Raw genomic sequence first — 22,924 nt, forward strand, 5'->3', positions numbered from 1 at the left:
TGCAATGGCGTAATCTCGGCTCACTGCAACCTCCGCCTCCCGGGTTCAAGCGATTCTTCTGCCTCAGCCTCTTGAGTATCTGGGACTACAGGAGCCCGCCACCATGCCCAGCTAATTTTTTGTATTTTTAGTAGAGATGGTGTTTCACCATCTTGATCAGGCTGGTCTCCATCTCCTGACCTCGTGATCCACCCATCTAGGCCTCCCAAAGTGCTGGGATTACAGGTATGAGTCACTGCACCCAGCCCACTTCATAGTTTCAAAGTGACTTTCCTTATAGGGTTAAAACAAATGCAACTTTCTCATGTTGGCTCAGGTAAACTGGACCCCTTCTGATTGGTTGCTATGAATCTCCTGTTTTTTAGAAAACTGGTCAGTTTCAAAGTTCAAAATGATTACGAGGCAGCTGGCCAGGAGTGATTCATTTTGATTTGGTCTGTTGGGAATGAGCACAGGAGCTCAGTTCAAAACCATGGCCTCCCATACATTAAAATTTTGTTTTAATTTTTTAGATTTGGGAGTTACAAGTGCAGTCTTGTTACTTGGATGTATTTCCCAGTGGTGAAGCCTGGGCTTTTACTGTAGCCATTGCTTGCATAGTGTACATTGTATCTATTAGGTAATTTCTCATTCTTCACCCCCTTCCACCATGCCACCTTTCCGAATCTCCAGTATCTATTATTCCATTCTTTATGTCCGTGTGTACACTTTATTTAGCTCCACTTACAAGTGAGAACAAGCATAAATTCTGTTTAAGGGTGGTGTGTGCAGGCCAGCCAGCCAGCTGCATGTAACCAGCTGGAGCATTGAAGAAATGAAGCCTGACCCAAAAAGGCCAATATGGTGAGCAAGAATCCCTGTTAGTTGAATCCAGGAAGCTCCTCCTGAAAAAAAAAAGTTATTATTTTTCTTGAGGCCAGGCACAGCGGGTCACGCCTATAATCCCTGCCTCGGGAGGCCGAGGCAGGCGGATCACAAGGTCAGGAGTTTGAGACCAGCCTGGCCAACATGGTGAAAACCCCATCGCAAAAAAAAAAAAAAAAAAAACAAAAATTAGCTGGGCTTGGTGGCAGGTGCCTGTAATCCCAACTGTTCAGGAGGCTGAGGTAGGAGAATCGCTTGAACCTGGGAGGCAGAGGTTGCAGTGAGCCGAGACTGCGCCACTGCACTCCAGTCTGGGCGACAGAGTGAGACTCTGATTTGAAAAAAAGAAAAATTATTATTTTTCTTGATAAGTTGCTAAATAATCTGTATCCTCTGGCAAATCTTCTTACCGTTTGAGGTCCTGTTTCTGCAAAATGGAAGCAGGGGCTAGAGGTTTAAGCTAGTCCAGACAGGATCCAATCCTTGCCCCATTTCCAAGACAAACAACTAAGGCCTGGGAGAAGAGGCCAGGGGTATCTATTCGAGGGTTCTGACTCACGTGGAAGCCACAGTGAAGAAATGACTTGTATTTGTGGATCTGCTTCTGCCCTCTGCAGTTTCCTTCGGCAGTCACTTCACTGCTGCTCTGCCCTGGAAGGCCACCTCCTATATTCGCCTCTTCCTGCCAGGCCAGTAGCTGAGAGACTGGCAGGGCACGGATGGAAAATGCTCGTGTCAAGTCTGTGGTTTGGGAGGAAGCTCTTTCTGAAGCAGTCTTCAAGGGGCCTTCTCCTTCCTGTGGTGCCCATAGCATCCCAAAGTTCTCACAATTGTGTTCTCGTTCTGGGGCTTTGCACTGGCTGTTCCCTCTGAACTGAAACACTCTCTTTCTCACAACCCCTGAACCCAGACCTCCCACCAGGGCTAACTTCACAGGCATGCCCTGTGCTTCAAGGGACCCCGCGCTTGTTTTGATGCTCTGTTGTCGTCGTCTTGAGATTCTTTTTTGTTTTGTTTTTTTAAACATGATCTTGCTCTGATACCCCGGCTGGAGTGCGGTAGCATGGTCATGGCTTACTGTAGCCTTGACTTCCTGGGCTCAAGTAATCCTTCCATCTCAGCCTCCCGAGTAGCGAGGACTACAGGCACGTGCTACCACAGCTGGCTAATTTTTTTATTTTTGGTAAAGATGAGGTTTTGCCATTTTGCTCAGGCTGGTTGGAAACTTGTGAGCTCAAGCAATCTGCCCACCTTGGTCTCCCAAAGTACTGGGATTACAGGCATAAGCCACTGCACCCAGCCCCAAATTCACAATAATTTTTCAACAAGGGGCTCTGTGTTTTCATTTTGCACTGGGTCCTGCAAATTCTGTAGCCAGTCCTGCCTCTACTGCTAGCTCTTTGCCTATCAGTCACTTCCTCAAAGGGCCTTTCCTGTCCCCTTCTCACATTTAAAATATCTACCCCCCAACCACCTTCTGTATCTTTATCAATCACTCTGATTAGTTGTCTTTGCAACATTGAATTATTTCTTGAGATTATGTCCTTTTTGTTTGTTTGTTTGTTTTGACACAGTCTCACTCTGTCACCCAGACTGGAGTGCTGTGGTGCAATCTCAGCTCACTGCAACCTCCACCCCACAGGCTCAAGCAATCCTCCCACATTAGCCTCCTGAGAAGCTGGGACTACAGGCATGCGTCACCATGTCTGGCTATAAATATATATATATTATATATATATATATTACAGGTGTGAGCCTCCACAATCAGCTCCTAAAAGATTACGTCTTTTATTTTTTTTATGATCTACTTGGTTATTACCTGTCTCCCTACCCTGGAAAGCAAGTTCCTTGAAGGCAGGGCCATATTTATAGTGGTCTCTGTTTTTCCCCACTGCCTAGGCTGGTGCTGGCTCATGGTAGGCTGTGAATATCTGCTAACTACATGAATGAAATGAGCTGCAACAAGCTTGCCAAAGACAGAATTCTGCATTACAGGGGAATGCGAAACACGTGATGAATGAGTGTGGGCATGGATGAAGGAATGAATGAATGAACGGATGAATGAATGAATGATGAATTAATTAATTAACAGGTGAATAGGCATTTTATAGTTGTTGCTCTTTAGCAGCAGTAAATTTTTGTTTTCATAAAATTCTTTCTGCATGTATCTTGTGACTTTGGAGACTAGTTCTGGGGTGAAACTCCAATTTTAAATTTTTCTTCTGTCTCTGATAGGATCATGCAAACTCAGCCTTTCTGTCCTTTCTCCCAGCTGGCAAGGGCTGGCTGAGAATATGGATCCAATGACCTCGTGCTGTGCGTTAAGATCTCTCCTCCCATCTCTTTCCCTTTGGGTTCATCTCAGGGCGGGGATTAGAACTTGGCCTTTCCTTCGACTTGGAAACAGTCCCCAAGGGTTGGAATTCCTATGCAACACTTAGAAACAGCGCTAATGAGAATATTACATGATGTGGCAAAATCGCTGCTTACATGCTCTGAAATGAGCACGGTTACAAGAACCCCCTGTTCCGTGTGATCCCATTTTGTTGGACAAACAGCATGCGGTTAGTGCATAGTGGGCCTATGATAAGACACTCAGGTTCAAAGCCACCTCTTCCTAGCTTGTACCCCTACTTAGTATGACCCTATGGGGTGCACATGTGGACTGAATGGAATGGGACAGGTTCAGGATTGCTGAGATTGCAGCTGGAATCCTGAAACTTAAAGCTATGAAACTGAAGTTCATAAATTAGTGGTGAACTCATTTGGCAGCAAAACCTGTCCTGAATTGATGTGAAGTTATTTATAGTCAGTATTTATCTTATTCTGCTGCTGAAATATTAATATGATGATGTGAAACAGAAAGTTTTACTTTCCTAAAAACAATAATTTCCAAGTTCCAAAGCACATCAGGCCTGGGAATTTCAGATAAGGGATTATGGACGATATATAACATGCTTAGAACAGTTCCTGGCATATAGTAAGCACGAAAAATGCTTCTGCTTAGTAAATGTGCCTAATAAATGTGTGTGTGTGTGTGAATATGTATGTGTTTGTATGTGTGTGTCTTAAAGAGAGACTGTAAAGAGTGTCTCCAAATAGTAAATAATCATGTTTATGTGGTATGATTATGAGTGATTTAAATTTTCTTCTGCATTTTCTAACTTTCTGCTCTAAATATCATTTTATAATGCATTTTAACAATGTCTAATAATAAAACAGTATAAAAATTGGGGGAAAGAGTAAAACAATCATCTCACTTCCTAGAAAGGAAGCTGAAGCCCAGAGAGATTCCAGGCCTCCCAGCAAGATAATCAGAGGCCCAGAGCACCATTTGAACCCAGACCCTCGTTAGATGTGGATGTGAAATCAACCAACTGCCAGTATTAGTGTCACTGCCTAATATTCCCCCAGGGGGCAAGAGGCTTGGGTTCCAGGATGGGCACCTCTGGCCTCCTCCTAACTTGTTCTTTCTATTAGTGGGAAGGGTTGGGAGATTGGTAGTTTATGGACAACTTTTAAGTTGTATGAGCTTGAGGACATCATCTACCTTCTCAGGGGCCAGACTGGACACTCTGAGGTTCTTTGTGGCTCTAACAGTTGGTGGCTTTGTTCCTTTATATGTGGAGGAATGGACAGCAGGGAGGGGGCTGGGAGATAGAGAAGGAGAGTACCTGGAAAATGGGGGAAAAGTTTGTTAATTTACAGGCAGGCTGAAGCAGGAGGATCGTTTGAGCCCAGGAGTTCGAGGCTTCAGTGGGCTATGATTGTGCCAATGTACCCCAGCCTGAGCAAAGGAGCGAGACCCTATCTCTCTTAAAAAAATTGTTAATTTAGAACCATTTTCTCCCTGGTAAATGACCGCAGGTGGTCTGGGTTCTAGGCAAGAGAGAGGACACACTAAGGGATGAAATGGTGGGTGGGGAAGCCAAGGTTTGTCCCATCCATTTGTTGGCCCAGGAGCAGTTATTGCGACCCTGCTGGGTGCCAGGCACTCAGTTGGCACTGCAGATGCAAAGATGGTGAGATACAGCCTCTGTCCTTAGGGAGGCCAGGGCAAGGGGTCTGAGAGCCCACAGGCCAGGGCATTCCCCACCGTTTTTACAGAGAGTTGTGGAATAGTTAAGAGCACAACATGCTGGTGGCTGAGGCTGGAGGCTGGTATGCTGGCTTCTCCACCTAGCCATCATGTGACTTGGGGGAAGTTCTGTGACTTTCTGTGCCTCCGTTTCCTCTAAAATGAAGTCATAGTGTTACCTCCCTCACAGGGTTGGGATCAGGCTTCATTGACTTGCCGTGAGCACAACACTCAAAGCAGCACCCATGGTGCAATCATGGTCATTAGATCCAGTGCACAGCATAAGGGCCCAGGACCCACAATTAGGTCTAGATTCAGAGCTCTCCTATTACCTCTCTGAGCTGCAATTTCCTGCTCTGTTGAGGCAGGATAATACTAATGCCTATCGTAGAAGATTGTTGAGATCGAGTGGGAGCAAGTGCTGGGGGTGGACGGCCCAGAGGTGGTTCAGTAGCCATTAGTTGGGTGGGCTTCCTCCAAAGTTCTTGCCTGTGCTCATGGTTATTCCCAAGCCCTGGCTGGGCTTACACCTTGAAGGTGTAGTAACCTGTGTCCACGGAGGAGGAAGAGGATTGAAAAGGCAGGTAAAGTGTCCCGATAAAAGGATAAAGTCCAAAACAGCAGATGAGTGCTGAAGCGTCCCTTCCTGCCACCGTTTACGACCATGTTGGGATCACTGAGGTAAGAACAGTTTAGCAAGGCAGACCTCGGATCCCAGGAAGGCGAGTGACGCTCTGTGGGGTCTGGACATGCAGAGCGGGACCTGCAGGCGAAGGTAGGTGAAGGAATACCAGGAAAGGGAGCGGACACCAGGGACCTGGCATCTCCACTTTCCCAGATAGCAGACTGGGTAGGCTTGCAGTGCAGCCTCCCAGCTGCTTGTTCGTCATCCCAGCCCACACCTCTTATCAGCTCCAAGCTGGGAGCAAGTCAGGAAACTAAATTGTCTATAAATATTTTTATGTGCCCCTGAGTGAAATGCCAAGGATCTTTCCATAATGTTTAATTTATTCATTTATTGACTTAGGAAGGGGCTGGCAGAAACTCTCTTTTCAAGTCTCTTTAGCTCCTAAAATGTTTTCTTTTTCTTTTCTTTTCTTTTTCTTTCTTTTTTTTTTTTTTGAGATGGAGTTTCGCTCTGTAGCTCAGGCTGGAGTACAGTGACGCAATCTCAGTTCACTGCAACCTCCGCCTTGTGGATCCCGGTTCAAGCAATTCTCCTGCCTCAGCCTTCTGAGTAGCTGGGATTATAGGCACGCACCACCATGCCCAGCTAATTTTTGTATTTTTAATACAGACAGGGTTTCACCATGTTGTCCAGGCTGGTCTTGAACTCCTGACCTCGTGATCTGCCCTCCTTGGCCTCCCAAAGGGCTGGGATTGCAGGTGTGAGCCACTGCGCCCGGCCTCCTAAAATGTTTTCTAGGAGCTTGGGGGAAAGAGGATCCCTGTCTTTGAGTTGTTCTTGTATTAAGTTAATACAAGGTACAGAGCAACTAACCATTCATACATTCCCCTCCCCCTTAAGCATCACTGCCCTTTTTTAGAAAAATCATTCACTTCTGGTCTATACTGAATGTAACAGTCCCCCCACCCATATATTGAAAGGGATTATTTCATTTTGCTTTTCTGCAAAAATGAAGGCAAATTATATGTGGATAATTTTATAGATGAGGAAGTGGAGAGAAGGGATTTACTTAAGGCCATCCGTGAGGGGAAGGATAAATTCAAGCCCATGGATGGCACGGTCTTTCCACCATGCTGCTGGTCATGTGCATGCGGATTTTCTTGTTGATTTTGTGTGTGTATTGTTCATTGACCTGGGTTTTCCCTCTGCAATACCAGCAAGTAAAATTGAGCCTCTAGGAAGTCTGAGAGGAAGGGCTTAATGCATGAGACAGCAACTACCGCCATGCTTGAACTGTTTCATCAAAAAGCACAACTACGGATGTTTGTATAAAGGTGGTGGTGTGCTTGGAGGTGGATATTAGGTTGGTGCAAAAGTAATCGTGGCTTTCGCAATCCCTTTTAATGGATGGCAGAAACTGCAATTAGTTTTGCACCAACTGAATATTATTCATTTCTTTCCATCTTCTATTCCCTAATAATGCAATTAGAGAAAAATGCAAGGTCATGATCACTATGATGAAATGATGAGCCCACCCATCTAAGTGAAATCCCTTATTTGAGACCCTGGGTCATAGTGAGATGCGTGAGGCTGCCTTTCAGGCTGTATTAGCAGAGAAGTAAGAATATCTATACAGTGTTTAAGTAGTGTCGGGGTTTTTGCAATAGAGAATAAAAATCTAGAGCAATACAAGTATGCTGGCAAGCCGTTCTCTTCTGCATGATCCTAACTGACTTTGGGTAGGGTTGGGGTATTTTGAAATAGCTTCATTTCTTGATTTTCATTGCTTTCCCTATTTTGAGGTGGTTACATTTACACTGGGGACATTAGGGGGGCAAACACTTGTTGGTTTTGGTTTGAAACTCTAAAAATCGGGATATAGTGGGTTACTTTTTTGGAGGAGGTGAAAACAAGGCTGTGAACACCTTCCCAGAAACTTGAAGAACTGAGAATTTTGTTTATCTGTTTTTTTTTTCTTAAACCTGTTGTTGAAATGTTATTTAATATATGGTTAGAGCATAGCTATCCACTGCTGTCAGGCATGGCTGCTTAAACAAGGGCCAAGGGTGTTTATGTTCTGGCCAAGTACTTGGTACCCCCTGGAAGTGTGGCCCTGCCTGTGCCTTTTCTTTTCTTTTCTTTTTTTTTTTTTTTGAGAAAGGGTCTCACTCTATTGCCCAGGCTGGAGTGCAGCGAGATCATGGCTCACTGCAGCCTTGGCTACCTGGGCTCAGGTAATCCTCCCGCCTCAGCCTCCTGAGTAGCTGGAATTATAGGTATATATCACCTTGGAGGCTAATTTTTATATTTTTAGTAGAGATGGGGTTTCACTAGGTCGGCCAGGTTGGTCTTGAACTGCTGGCGTCAAGTGATCTGCCTGCCTTGGCCTCCCAAAGTGCTGGGATTACAGGCATGAGCCACTGCACATGGCCTGCCTGTGAAGTAAATTTAATTGTATTTTAAAATTTGTTCTTATGTTTTTGTTTGTGTGTTTGTTTTGAGACAGTCTTGCAATGTTGCCGAGGCTGGAATGCAGTGGCCTGATCTCAGCTCACTGAAACCTCTGCCTCTTGGGTTCAGGTGATTCTCCTGCCGCAGCCTCCGGAGTAGCTGGGAGTTCAGGCCACCTCGCCACCACATCCAGCTAATTTTTGTAGTTTTAGTAGAGATGGAGTTTCACCATATTGGCCAAGCTGGTCTTGAACTCCTGACCTCAAGTGATCTGCCCACCTCGGCCTCCCAAAGTGCTTGGATTACAGGCATGAGCCACCGTGCCCGGCCTGTTTTCATAATTCTGATACATTATATTTTTACACATTTATAGGATACATGTAAAATTTTGTTACATGCATAGAACGCATAATGATTATATGGACCAAGGGAAAAACTTCTGCTTTGCCCTCTGAAGTTTCACTGAAAAATTAACTTGTAAAAGGCAGATTAGTTGGAGAAAAGGCGCACAAATTTAATTAACGTGTACACTGGGAGAACCACAGAGTGATTACCCGGAAGAGAATTTACTGGCCGGCATTTACATAATTTTGGTTTGTTTGCTATGAAAGTAGGCTACCTTTATTATTATTCCGATGACTTCTAGGTAGTGTTTTGGTTCTTTGTATTTATTACAATATTACTTGAAGAAGCATTCATTCGTTTATTTTTTATTTTTTGAGATGGAGTCTCACTCTGTCACGCAGGCTGGAATGCAGTACCGCCATCTGGGCTCACTTCAACCTCCGCCTCCTGGGTTTAAGTGATTCTCCTCAGCCTCTTGAGTAGCTGGGACTACAGGTGTGCACCACCATGCCTGGCTAATGTTTGTATTATTAGTAGAGACAGGGTGTCACCATGTTGGCCAGGCTGGTCTCAAACTCCTGACCTCAAGTAATCTGCCTGCCTCAGCCTCCCAAAGTTCTGAGATTATAGGCATGAGCTACGAGGCCCGGCCTCATTCATTTATTCTAACTGGAATCAGTTTGAGTTCAAGACCCTGGGCTCTGGCACTTCAGATAACATGCATCTCTGGGCCTCAGTTTCCGTATCTGTATTATGGGGATAAAAACAATAAGATTGCCATGAGGATTAAGTGACACAGACGAACAAAGGAGCACTTAGTAAATGTTAGTCTTACCAGTTTATTTCGCATCACTGGGCTGCTGGGGTCTTCCCTGTCCTGGAGGCACTCGCTTTAGTAGCGGACCCAGGTGGTGGAAACTGCGTGCTAGAAGCACACTGGGTGATCGCGCGGCCACCTGTCCCTGGGAGTGGAGGTGAAAAGATGAGAGAAACCAGGAATTTGGAAAATAAAAGTCGACTTGACAACAGGGACTTTAAACGGGCACAGTGGCGACCTCTGACTCACATTTTAAATTTCCCATATTTTCCACCGCTTCCCTATCGTGTGTGTATTCAAGCATATCAATTGCCGCCAATATGTAGGGGTGTGCCACCCTAGAACTCTTCTGCAGTCGAGGAGCTGGGGAGCAAAGCAGAAGAGAGACTTAAAAAAAAAAATATCTCCGCAGCTCACTTAGGCTGCCCAAGGTCAGCGGCTGGTCGGAGATAGGCCGGCCCGGGGGCGGGGCTCTGTCCGGAAGGAGGGGCCTTCCTGGGGCGGGGTCGGTGTGGGGGCGGGGTCTGGGCGGGCGCGTAGGCCCGGGACTCTGGCGCGCACGGCGCATTTCGGGATGGAGCAAGCGCAGCGCGAAGTTGGGCGCCCGCCGGCTGCAGCAGAACTCCGCCCGCGGCGCTCTAGGACCGCATCTCGGCCTCCGGGTCGCGAACTGGCTGCCCTGCTGGGTCCCGGGCCTCGGGCCGGCTTCAGGCGGTTAAGGGGTGCATGCTCTGCACCCCTGCGGGAGCCCGGTGGGATTGGCTGGCGGGGTGGTCAACATGAGTCCTGCCAAGTGCAAGGTCTGTTTCCCTGATCGCGAAGTAAAGTAAGTAAGCCTGCAATTGGAATGACCATGATCTTTTACAAACTTATGCAGTCTTCCCTCCCCTTGAAGTCAAGCTGTATGTCCTCTTAGCACCACCCCCTTTACCCCCACCCCTATCCAAAGAAACACGGGCTTGAGTTGGCTGCTGGGGAGATGGTGCCTGCCTTGGAAACTCCAGCTGGCCTTGGCGGGAGGGGAGGAAGGAGGCTGGACTTGGGGATGACGTTGCTTGGAGGAGGGTGCTTCGGAGCACACAGGTACCTAAAGATCAGCCCATGGACAGGGGCACCCCTTACCCACTTTCTTTCCTTGGCCTCCAGAAGGCTGATGGTTGTGGAAGGCGGTCTTTTTGAAGCTGAAGCCCGGGCGAATCGACATGAACTTGAGCAGGCATCTCATTTAGGGTCATTTTCTGAGCAGATTAGCGTAGGCATCTCAGTTCCTGAGTGCTTTGTAGCTCTACCTACTTGGTTTTGTTTCTTTTCTTTTTTGTCTTCATTTTATTGCACTTAAAAAAAATTACCAAAGTGATTGTCTGTGGTTGACAATTCAGAAAATTATAGATAAGCAAAAAAGAGGAACAAAATCACCCGTAATTCCACCCCTGTGATGTTTGTTAACAGTTGTATGTTCTTCAGCTTTTTTTTCCTGTGCAGATATGTTTTAATTTATAAACTTGAATCATGCAGAACATTCTGTAACTCACTTTTTCATTCAACATTAAGTATTTTTCTAACACAGGGCTTGGCAAACTATGACCCGCTGCCTGTTTTGTTATGGCCTGCAAGCAGAGAATGGTTTTTTCATGTTTAAGTTATTGAAAAAAAAGTCAAAAGAAGATTGTTTTGTGACACGTGAAAATTACATGAAATTCAAATTTCAGTGTCTACAAATAAAGTTTTATTGGAATGCAGCCAAGCTCATTGATTTATTATTTATGCCTAGTTTATGGCTGCTTTTGTGCCTCACTGGAGGATTTGAGTGGTGGGACAGAGACTGACCAGATCTAAAGTATTTACTCTCTGACCCTTGACAGACAATGTTTGCCAATCCCTGCCTACAACACACTTTTACTGGATCCATAGTGTTCCTTTAAATGGGTGCGCCTTAAAATGTATGAATAGTCCTGGCCAGGCAGGGTGGTGCAAGCCTGTAGTCCCAAATACTCAGGAGGCTGAGGAGGGAGGATGCTTTTGCCTAGGAGTTGGAGGCTGCAGTGTGCTATGATCGTTCCTGTGAATAGCCATTGCACTCTAGCCTGGGCAACATAGCAAGACCCCATCTCTGAAAAAAAATGTGGTCAAGTGTGGTGGCTCATGCCTGTAATCCCAGCACTTTGGGAGGCCAAGGCAGGAGGATTGCTTGAACTAGGGAGTTTGAGACCAGTTTGGGCAACATATGAGACCCCCATCTCTACTAAAAAAAAAAAGAAAATTAGCTGAGGATGGTGATGCATGTCTGTAGTTTCAGCTACTCGAAAGACTAAGGGAAGAGGATTGCTTGAGCCTGGGAGATCAAGGCTGTAGTGAACAATGATTGTGCTACTGCACTCCAGCCTGGGCAACAGAGCAAGACCCTGTCTCTTAGAAAAAAGTATGAGTAATCCCCTATAAGTAGTGGATATTCAGGCTGTTTCTCCTTTTATTTATTTATTTTTTTTGCTATTATCAACAGCACAGTGAGGAATACCCTCGTAGCTGAATCTCTGCCTCCATCCTTTATTTTCTTAGGATATGTTTACGTGGTCCATAAACATTCATGCATACCTCCCATGCATAAGGCCTGCATCTGGTAGCAGGAAGGGTCACAAAAAAAAAATGTTTGGGAACCATGACCTCCGCCCTCCAGGAACTTGGGTTCCATTGGGGAAGGCAGATGTCTTCTCAGTAACTCCAATTCAAAGCTGATGGGTACAACAGTAATAGCCACTACCATTCATGGGATGCTTTAAGTGTGCCAGTACTTTGTAGGTGTGGTCTCATGCCATCTTCAAAATACCACTGTGGGGCACTCAGTGGAGGCTGTTGTACCCTTTCTCAAACCACTTTAATGAAACAAACAAACAAACAAACAACCTCACAGGAATTTGGAATTGTCCCAGCAAGTCCAGGACATGGGGTCACCCTATTTATAATAATATGGACATACTTTGTTGGGGGACTGCGTCGTTCCTCTCTTAGCTTAGAGTGACTAAAAAGATGGATTTGGATGATCCAACTTTGCCACCAAGCTGTGTGATCTTCTGGAGCAGGTACCATCAAGCCTTGGAACCTCAGTTTCCCCATCCGTCCAAGCGACTAGCCCTCATAGGCCTCTCTGGAGTTCATTATTATTATTATTATTATTATTGTTGTTGTTATTATTATTAGAGACAGTGTCTTGCTCTGTTGTCCAGACTGGAATACAGTGGCATGATCACGGCTCATTACAGCTTCAGCCTCTGGGCTCAAGCAGTCCTCCCACCTCAGCCTTCTAAGTAGCGGGACCACAGGCATGCGCCACCACACCCAGCTAACTTTTGTATTTTTTAGAGAGACAGGGTTTCACCATGTTTCCCAGGCTGGTCTTGAACTCTTGAGCTAAGCAATCCTCACAACTCAGCCTCCCAAAGTGCTGGGATTACAGGCATGAGCCACCATGCCCAGCTCTTTCTTGGTTCGTTGAGAGACTGTGTGGAAGTTGCTGGTCTTGAGTACTGCCCTGAGTCAACGTAAACATTGATGCAAACTAATAAGTAACACAGAGTTCAGTTACGAAAGAGTCCTCTGGAGTTGGGAGGCATTTGGGATCTTGTCCTGAAGGCTTGGGCCATCTAAGAAGCCAGAACTCCTAAGTAGGTGAGGTCGCAAATGATGACTGATTTTCCATGGCATGAGAACGGGGTCACAGTTCAGAGAGTAGAGAAATGAGTGTGGATCAGAGTGCAGAAGGGCTTGAAATAAAGTTGGGGATGAGGAGGCAGAATTTGTTTTTTAATGAGTCCCATTTCACTGCCATGCAATTCTGCTCTGAAAGGCCAGCTGCCTGCATGCAAATATTGGCTGTAGACCTATAAGGGGTTTTCGTTCTTGGCTACATGTTAGAATTTCCTGGTGGGGGGATTTTGAAAAATCTAGATGCCGGGTACCCCACCTCTACCCACTAGAGATGCTGGTGGGACCCCAGCATCGGAATCTGATAAAGTTCATCGTGTCAGGGTCGAAAACTCATGCCTCGCCCGGGTTCAGCAGACTGCTGTTGTAAACGGTCAGACAGTAAATAGTTTTGGCTTTGTGGCCATGTGGTCTCTGTTATAACTACTCAGCTCTGCTGCTTCCTGCACCAGAAGCCATAGTTATGTAATGGAACAGGCCTGGCTGTGTTTCAATCGGTTATTATTTATGGATGGGGAAATTCAAAGTTCATATAATTTTTATGTGTCACGAAACAGGATTCTTTTGATTTCTTTTCTTTTCTTTTCTTTTCTTTTTTTTTTTTGATGATTTAAAAATGTTGGCTAGGCACGGTGACTTATGTCTATAGTCCCAGCACTTTAGGAGGCCAAGACAGGAGGGTTGCTTGAGGAGTTTGAGACTAGTCTGGGAAACATGATGAAACCCCGTCTCTACAAAAATAAAACAATTAGGTGGGCATGGTGGTGCACACCTGCCGTCCCAGCTACTCAGGAGGCTGAGGTGGGAGGATCACTTGAGCCCAGGAGTTTGAGGCTGCAGTGAACTATTTTTGCGCCACTGTACTGTAGCCCTGGCAACAGAGGGACACCATGTCTCTATAAAAAACAATTTAAGGCTGGGTGTGGTGGCTCACCCCTGTGGTCCCACCTCTTTGGGAGGCCAAGGTGGGCGGATCGCCCTGAGATCAGGAGTTCAAGAACAGCCTCGCCAACATGGTAATAAAATTACAACCTGTCTCTAATAAAAATACAAAAATTAGCAGAGCATGGTGGCGCACACCTGTAGTCCCAGCTACTCGGGAGGCTGAGGCAGGAGAATCACTTGAACCTGGGAGGCAGAAGTAGCACTGAGCTGAGATCGTGCTGCTGCACTCCAGCCTGGGCGACAGAGCGAGACTTCCTTTCAAAACAAACAAACAAAACAAAACAAAAAACAATTTAAAAAGTTAAAACCACTCTTAGCTTGTGGGAGATACAAAAACAGGTGGCCGAGTGGATTTGGCCCATGGGTCCTAGTTTGCCCACCCACCCCTGGCCTAGCCAAGGTAGACATCCCAGGGGTACTGATGGGGTAGGTGGCTTGAGAAATTTCCAAGGGTCCATTTCTGGAGAGTGTGGTTTTGTGCTGTTTGAACGATATCAGCCTTTACTGGGCTACACAGTATTCTTTCTTGCTTTCTTGTTTGGAAGTAGTCGTAATTACAGCATTGCCTGGCTCAGAATCAGCTCTCAGCAGTGCGGGTAGCCATTACCATCTCTATTTTATAGAAGAAGAGAGAGGGGAAGGAATTGAAGGTCTGGTTAATGCTGGGGCCCTAGCCTGATGGCCCAACCTGGGCTCCTGTAATGCTATGCTGCAGAGGCACATGGTAGCTAAAGTGTTACAAGCTATTTACTTTGGCTAGGCCCAGGGACAGACTGTTAATTCCATCATGTGAGGAAACTGAGGCACGGAGTATTGAAGTAACTTTCTCAAAATTACACATGTTATAAGCGGTAGATTCCAGCTTCAAAGCCTAGGAGGATGGTCGCAGTCTACCAGAGTTTCTAAACTGCGGCTCTTTTGACACTTGGGGCTGTCCAGTTCCTTGTAGGGGGCTATCCTGTGCATTTTAGGGTGTTGAGCAGCATCCCTGGTCTCCACCCACTAGATGCCAGTAGCACATCCCCCAAGTTGTAACAACCAAAGGTGTCTCCAGGTATTGCTCCCCGGGGAGCAAAATTCCCCCCAGTTAAGAACTCAGGGCCAGGCGTGTTGGCTCACCCCGGTAATCCCAGAACTTTGGGAGGCCAAGGTGGGCAGATCACCTGAGGTCAGGAGTTCGAGACCAGCCTGGCCAACATAGTGAAACCCCGTTTCTACTAAACATACAAAAATTAGCCGGGCATGGTGGCGGGCACCTGTAGTCCCAGCTACTCGGGAGGCTGAGGCAGGAGAATCGCTTGAATCTGGGAGGCAGAGGTTGCATTGAGGCGCAATGGTGCCACTTCACTCCAGCCTGGGTGACACAGCTAGACTCTGTCTCAAAAACAAATAAACAAACAAAAAACAACTCAGCATTATCCATGTTTGTCTCTTATTTGAGAGGCAATATAAGAGGCCATATGTATAATGCATGTTTTAAAAGTCCAATTAATAGAGGGGCTTCCATTTATCTCAGATTGTCTTTCTGCCTAGAAGTTAGATTCTGAGGTCAGCTAGAGTTGGATTAGGAACGGGGCTCTGCCACTTACCAGCTATGTAACTGGAGGTAAATGGTCCTCTCTGAACCTCGGTTTCCTCATCGTGAACCTGGAGATGACAGCCTCCTCCATACAGGGCTGTGGAGATTCACAGAGAAGTCCCCTGTGCCCAGTCCATAGTGGGCAACCGAGAATGTTTATTTCCTCCATTCCCGATACTATTCTGCCTGGTCTTGTGCTCCGGCAGCTGACTGTATTTGGTGTTTGGCTGACACCTCTGCTGTTGGTTGTACCTCAAGTCATTTCTAAAGTCACCTTGAAACATTTCAGCTCTCACCCTTGCCCAGCTGTGTAAGGACAGGACTTCTCACTGGACAATGGCACTTCGGATGATCCTCCTTCAGTGGGAGCAAATGCTGGCTGAAGGTCAGCCCTCTAGAGCCAATGTTGGTTGGCTTCCAGCTTTATCAAAAAGAATTAAAATAGCCACTTGCCTGGAGATTGGGCCTGAAGCAAGGCCAGTCCGGCAGCTTTGTGTGTTCGCTTGCCTAGCCTGCGGTAATGGGCTCGTGACCTGCCTGATGGAGGGGCTCTGTCACCAGTTTTGAAATCAACATGGTGGCCAAGAATGGTTTTTTTTCCCCTTAGGCCACAAAATGAAGTTGTTTTTTTGTTGTGCTTTAGGTCAAATTGCTGGAGTTTTAATGTTTGTGTGTGTAGACATGGGAGGTCTCAGACCTTCTGAAGCTGAAGGATCAAGCCAGCCAGTCAGGGAAGGTCGTGGACAGAATGAGGGGTGCGGCTGTGGGTGGGAATGTCAGTTAGTACAACCTCTGTGGAAAGCAGTTTGGAGAGTTCTCAAGGAACTAAAAATAGATCTGTCAATCTCTCCAGCAATCCCACTACTTGGTGGGTACCCGAAGGAAAAGAAATTGCTCGGTCAGATTTTCTTTTCATTGGGAGGATCTTAACATGACTGGTTGAAAACAATAAGTAAAATTAGCATGGAGTTCAGTTGTGGTGGCTCACGCCTGTAATCCCAGCACTTTGGTAGGCTGAGGCAGGTGGATCACTTGAGATCAGGAGTTCAAGACCACTCTGGCTGACATGTAAGATACAAACGTTAGCCGGACATGGTGGTGGGCACCTGTAACCCTAGTTGCTCGGGAGGCTGAGGGAGGAAAATTGCTTGAACCTAGGAGGTGGAAGTTGCAGTGGGCTGAGATCGTGCCACTGCACTCCAGCCTGGGCGACACAGTGAGACTCAGTCTCAAAAAAAATAAAATAAAATAAAGAAATAATTATATCAAAAAGACACCTGTACTATTCACAGCACTATTCACAGTAGCAAAGATATGGAATCAGCCTAAGTGTCCATCAACAGATGATTAGATAAAGAAAATTTGGTGTATATATATATATATATATAAATTTGTTTATGGCTCAGTAGTATTCTCTTGTGTGTGTGTATGGTGTGTGTGTATATATATACACATGTATATATTACATGTATCTATGTATTATATATAATGTGTATACACATATATGGGTAAGTGTACATATATGTACATATATACATGTATCTATGTGTGAGTATATATAGATATGTATGTATATGTGTATACATGTACACATATATACACACACCAGGGAATACTAGTGTGCCCCAGAAAAGAATGACATGTCTTTTGCAGCAACATGGATGCAACTGGAAGCTATTTTTAAAAAATTATTTAATTAATTATTTAATTATTTAATTTATTTTTAATTAATTTCTTTTGAGACTGGATTATGAGACTGCCTAATTTTTGTATTTTTTGGTAGAGATGGAATTTTGCCACGTTACCCAAGCTGGTCTCGAACTCCTGGGCTCAAGCAATCCACCCACCTCGGCCTCCCATAGTGCTGGGATTATAGGTGTGAGCTCCCACACCCAGCCGAGGCCATCATCTTAAATGAAATAAGTCAGAAAGTCAAATACCACATATTCTCACTGTGGGAGCGAAATAGTGTTTCCACATGGATGTAGAGTATGGAATAATAGACACTGGAGACTTGGAAGAGTGGGAGGAGAGTGGGATGAAATACTACCTGTTAGACACAAGGTGCACTATTTGAGTGATGGTTACACTACAAGTCCACACTTCATCACTACATAATATATCCATGTAACAAAACAACACTGTACCCGCTGAATTTATACAAAAAAGAATGGGGAGAGTGGATGAGTCGGGAGCAGGCCTTGGGCTTCATGGAGCCGGAGCAGACGAGTGGCCTGCTGCTCTTCCCGGTTAGGTTAGGAGATCAGCTGCATCTCTGCATCACTGCACTGAGTGTAATATAGCACTTACCATGCACCAACACTGCCTTTTACTTACTAGGTCTTGATGTATTTAATCCTCAGAACCTTATTTAACCTTTATTTCTATATATTGACTTATGAATGAAGTATGTGTTACTATCCCCATTTTACATATGGGAAAGTGAGTGTTTTGCCAAAGGGGCACTGGAGTGGCTGTGGCTTTGGGTGTTCCTGTTACAAAATAAATAGCTTTATTCTTATTGAAAATAACACATCATTGCAGAACATTTTGTAAAACATAGCAAAGAGGTAGCGGCTGTTAATACTTCAGCATTTTTTCCCCCAGATCAGGGGTCTGTCTGCAAATGATGTTCCTTGGGTTGCATCTCTTTTTTTGTAAATAAGTAAAGTTCTTCTCTCTTTTTTTTTTTAGGTAGAGTTTCACTCCGTTGCCCAGTCTGGAGTGCAGTGATGTGATCTTGGCTCACTGCAACCTCCACCTCCTGGGTTCAAGTGATTTTTGTGCCTCAGCCTTCCCAGTAGCTGGGACTACAGGCGTGTGCCACCATGCCCAGCTACTTGTATTTTTTAAATGTGAATGGGGTTTCACCATGTTGACCAGACTGGTCTCAAACTCTTGCCCTCAAGTGATCCACCCATCTTCGCCTCCCAAAGTGCTGGGATTACAGGCATGAGTCACCATGCCCAGCGCAGCATTAACCTTTTAGAAGCTGGAAAGTAGATGAATGAGTGGTCACTGGCTTAAGGCTGAGTCCTAATGGAGCAGTGAGGAAAGTTGGGGACCCCTGGCCATATGTACCATAGAACCCCCAAAAGGCATGGTGTTTGGCAGCAGGGGATGCCCCTGGAGCTGAGGGGTAAGGAGGGTACCAAAATGAGAAGGACTGGGTAGAAGACTCCCAGGTCGCCTCCCCTGTCTCCTGTGGCGGGGGCTGTCCACTTCGACCCCAACAGAAGGCAGCAGTTCAAAGGGACATATAGAGGGTCTTGGGAGAAGGTATCGACAGGTACAGTTGAGGGCATGGGGCCTATATCCCAAATAGGAAGATAAGGGTCCGAATAGGTGCTGAATGCTTAGAACTTCCCCCTTCCCCTCGGGGCTCCAGGCTGACCTTTACTGTCCAGGCAGAAGACTGGAAAACTTCTCCCTGGGGAATCTGGCCAGAGAGAGAGAGAGAGAGAGAGAGAGAGAGAGAGAGAGAGAGAGAAAGACACTGAAGATACTGACTCAGGGGATCCCCAGCACACAGCCCCTCCTACCTCACCCTACATTGAGCACAGGGTCAACCAGGTCCACCACAGTCTTAGAAATTCTGTTCTCACTCATAGTCAGAAGAGTGGAACCAAAGCTTCCCTGACATTTGGGTCCAGTTTCTTTTTCTTTTTTTTTTGAGACGGAGTTTTGCTCTTGTTGCCCAGGCTGGAGTGTATTGGCACCATTGCAGCCCACTGCAACCCCCACCTCCCAGGTTCAAACAATTCTTCTGCCTCAGCCTCCCAAGTAGGGGGAATTACAGGTGCGCACCACCAAACCCCGCTAATTTTTTGTATTTTTAGTAGAGGTGGGGTTTCACCATGTTGACAGGCTGGTCTTGAACTCCTGAACTCAGGTGATTCACCTGCCTTGGCCTCCCAAAGTGCTGAGATTACAGGCGTGAGCCACCGCGCCCGGCCCTGAGGTCCAGTTTCTCATATATGAGTCAAGGTCCAAACCAGCAGACGCAGGAAGCTTGGAAGAAACAGAAACTACGCTGGAGAAGAGAAGCTTAAAAAGCTCTCATTAATATCCTCGTTGAGGTCAGACAGGATGTTGCACTCATAGGAAGAGGATGCTATAACAAAGGGAACATTTGCAGGCCAAAAACAAGTTCGTAGACATCAAAAACATGATAGCAGAAATGAAGAACTCCACTGAATGTTTAGAAGATGAGGCTGAGAAAATCAACCAGTGAGTAGAAGAAGAGAGCGAATAGGAGAGGGGAAAAATACATAAACCAGTAGGCCAGTATAGGAATTTCAACATCCAAATATAGGACTTCGGGAAAAAATAGAGAAAAAAAGAGGTAGGGACATCAGCAAGGAAGTATTTGTTTCTTTTCGTTGTTGTTGTTTTTTGAGATGGAGTCTTGCTCTATTGCCCAGGCTGGAGTGCAGTGGCGCAATCTTGGCTCACTACAACATCCGCCTCCTGGATTCAAGTGATTTTCCTGCTTCAGCCTCCCGAGTAGCTGGGATTACAGACACAGACCACCATGCCCGGCTAATGTTTGTATTTTCAGTAGAGATGGGGTTTCACCATGTTGGCCAAGCTGGTCTCTAACTCCTGACCTTAAGTGATCTTCCCACTTCAGCCTCCAAAAGTAGGGATCACAGGCGTGAGCCACCATGTTCATCCCATCAGAGAAGTATTTGAAGACAAATTCCCAGGATGGGAGTTTCCAGATTGAGAGGGCCTGAGAGATGTGCAGCCTCATTGGTGGAAGCAGACACACACCTGAGCCCATCACTGTGAAATCGTAGAGTTCTGGGGACGGAGGGACGTTCCTATAAGCATCTGGATATGAAAAAACAGGTCACCTACAAAGAATCAGGGATCAGAATTACTCTCGTTCTAGCAGCCTCTAGAAGCCACAACACAATGGCACAAGGCTTCTAAAACTCTGAAGAAGGTTTTCCTGCCTGGAATTTCTTTTTCTTTGGGATAGAGTCTCGCTCTGTCGCCCAGGCTGGAGTCCAGTGGCGTGATCTCAGCCCACTGCAACCTCCATCCCACGGGTTCAAGCGATTCTTCTGCCTCAGTCTCCCAAGTAGCTAGAATTACAGGTGCACGCCACCATGCCTGGCTAACTTTTGTATTTTTCGTAGAGATGAGGTTCACCATTTTGGCCGGGCTGGTCTCAAACTCCTGACCTCAAGTGATCTACCCACCTCAGCCTCCCAAAGTGCTAGGATTACAGGCATGAGCCACCACGCCTGACCCTCCCTAGCATTTCGTACACAGCCAAGCAGTAAGGCTGAATGTGAGGGCAGGAGAAAGGCTGAAGTGCAATGGTGTAATCCTAGCTCACTGCAGCCTTGACCTCCTGGGCTCAAGCAATCCTCCTACCTTAGCCTCCTGAGTAGCTAGGACTACAGGCAGGTGCCAGGCAATATGCCTGGCTAATTTAAATTTTTTTTTTTTTTTTTTTTTGAGATGGAGTCTGACCCTGTTGCCCAGTCTGGAGTGCGGTGGCGCAGTCGCGGCTCACAGCAACCTCCGCCTCCCGGGTTCAAGCAATTCTCCCTCCTTGGCTTTCCAAAGTGCTGGGATTATAGGTGTGAGCCACCATGCCTGGCCCTGAATAGCCTTTCTTAGAAAGCTACTTGAGGATGTCTTCCACTGAAACCAGAGGGTAAACCAAGGAAGAGCAACACACAGGAGACAGGAAACAGGGGATTCAACATAGACTCAAGGGAATCTCCAGGGTGATGGTGATGAGGAAGCCCAGTCAGGAACAGGGCAGGGTAATTGAGGGCATCTTGTCATGCACCCTGCCATTTTACCATCTTGTTAAGTGGATGAAACTACTGGAGGATATGCCCCAGTGAAACAAGGGAGTCTACCAAGAAAGAGAGCCACCCAATCTCCCAACTTAGGAATCCAACCCCAAGGAAAGGCAAAGGGAATTCTAGGGATGTCAGCAAAGGGAAGCCCCAAAGCGATGATGGTGTAGGGGCCTAGAGGACAGCCAGTACCTTTGGAAGGAGAACAGAGGCCTCCAGGAGAGATGTCACCAGTGGAAAAAAAAAAAAACAGAACTGATCAATTATTTATTATTATTATTTTTAATGAGATGGGGTCTTGCTATGTTGCCCAGGCTGGTCTTGAATTCCTGGGCTCAAGCAGTCCTCCTGGCTTGGCCTCCCAAAGTGCTGGGATTACAGGTATGAGCCACCTCATGTGGCCTGATCAATTATCTTATGTGTACTGAGAATCTATTAGGAGGAGTGGGGTGATTTAGCAACAGGTGCAAGGAACACTAAGTAAAGGAAAAAAATCATTAACTCCAGGAAAAGGCAAAAAGGAACTAAAATCTGGTACACTGCAGCTCTCGTATGTGAATAATGATCACAAACTTCATATGTGAATAATGATCACAAACTAGTAAAACATTGAGTACCCAGATTGCCAAATTACAGTGGACTTCTATGGTATTGACCAGCTGGTGGAGGGGAGCTGATGGGGTGGCCTTGTGAGAGAACTAAATTCACATCTCTCAGGATGGGAAGGCCATAGATGCTGTGTGACATGGATGACTCACAAGGTTGTATACACATGTTGTTTAGGACTATGGAGATGTGTAATTGCTAGAAAAAATCAGCATCAATTTCCTCTGGTGTGGAGGGACAAGGCAGGAAACCTGTTTTGTTGTTAACATTTAAAAAATTGTTTTCAGTTTTCTAAAGAAATTTTGTGGGCTGGACATTGTGGCTCATGCCTTATAATCCCAGTGTTTTGGAAGGCCGAGGTGGGAGGATTGCTTGAAGCCAGGATTTCAAGACCAGCCTGGGCAACAAAGTGAGACCCCTGTCTCTACAAAAAATAAAATTAAAAAACTTCTGAAATACAAATGTAGAAAAGTACATGAAATATATTAATACTGTGTAACAAGTCTGAACGATTAGAATGTGTGGACTTCTTCCCTGATCATAAAACTCTCACCCTTGTTAGAAGTTTCTTAGTAGTATTTGGGTTCCTAAATGATGGGCATGTAAAGTCAAAATTAACTTAGGATTTAAAATCTAAACATCCACCTTGGGACAGGTTAGAAGAAACTGCTGCTTCTAGTTCATGTGCTGGCCTTAGCTGGCCTCTTACAGTGCTTTCAGTTGGGTATAGTGGTTCATGCCTGTAATCCCAATGCTTTGAAAGGCTTTGATGTCACTTGACTTCAGGAGTTTGGACCAGCCTGGGCGACACAGTGAAACCCCATCTCTACAAAAATGTTTAAAAATTGGCTAGGTGGCCAGGCGCGGTGGCTCAAACCTGTAGTCCCAGCACTTAGGGAGGCCGAGACAGGTGGATCACAAGGTCAGGAGATCGAAACCACCCTGGCTAACACGGTGAAACCCCGTCTCTACTAAAAAATACAAAAAACTGGCCGGGCGAGGTGGCGGGCGCCTGTAGTCCCAGCTACTCGGGAGGCTGAGGCAGGAGAATGGCGTAAACCCAGGAGGCGGAGCTTGCAGTGAGCTG

The 22,924-nt window shown here is 46.0% G+C and overlaps 1 protein-coding gene across 1 annotated transcript in view; it reads left to right on the forward strand.

Annotated features, from left to right (window-relative positions):
• Window positions 1-22,924, forward strand: part of ACACB (acetyl-CoA carboxylase beta) — a gene marked incomplete at its 3' end in the record, with an annotated part of 55,938 nt that overhangs the window by 16,011 nt on the left and 17,003 nt on the right.

This window comes from Mandrillus leucophaeus, unplaced genomic scaffold (genome assembly GCF_000951045.1).
Source record: "Mandrillus leucophaeus isolate KB7577 unplaced genomic scaffold, Mleu.le_1.0 Scaffold157, whole genome shotgun sequence".
Taxonomy (NCBI): Eukaryota; Metazoa; Chordata; class Mammalia; order Primates; family Cercopithecidae; genus Mandrillus; species Mandrillus leucophaeus.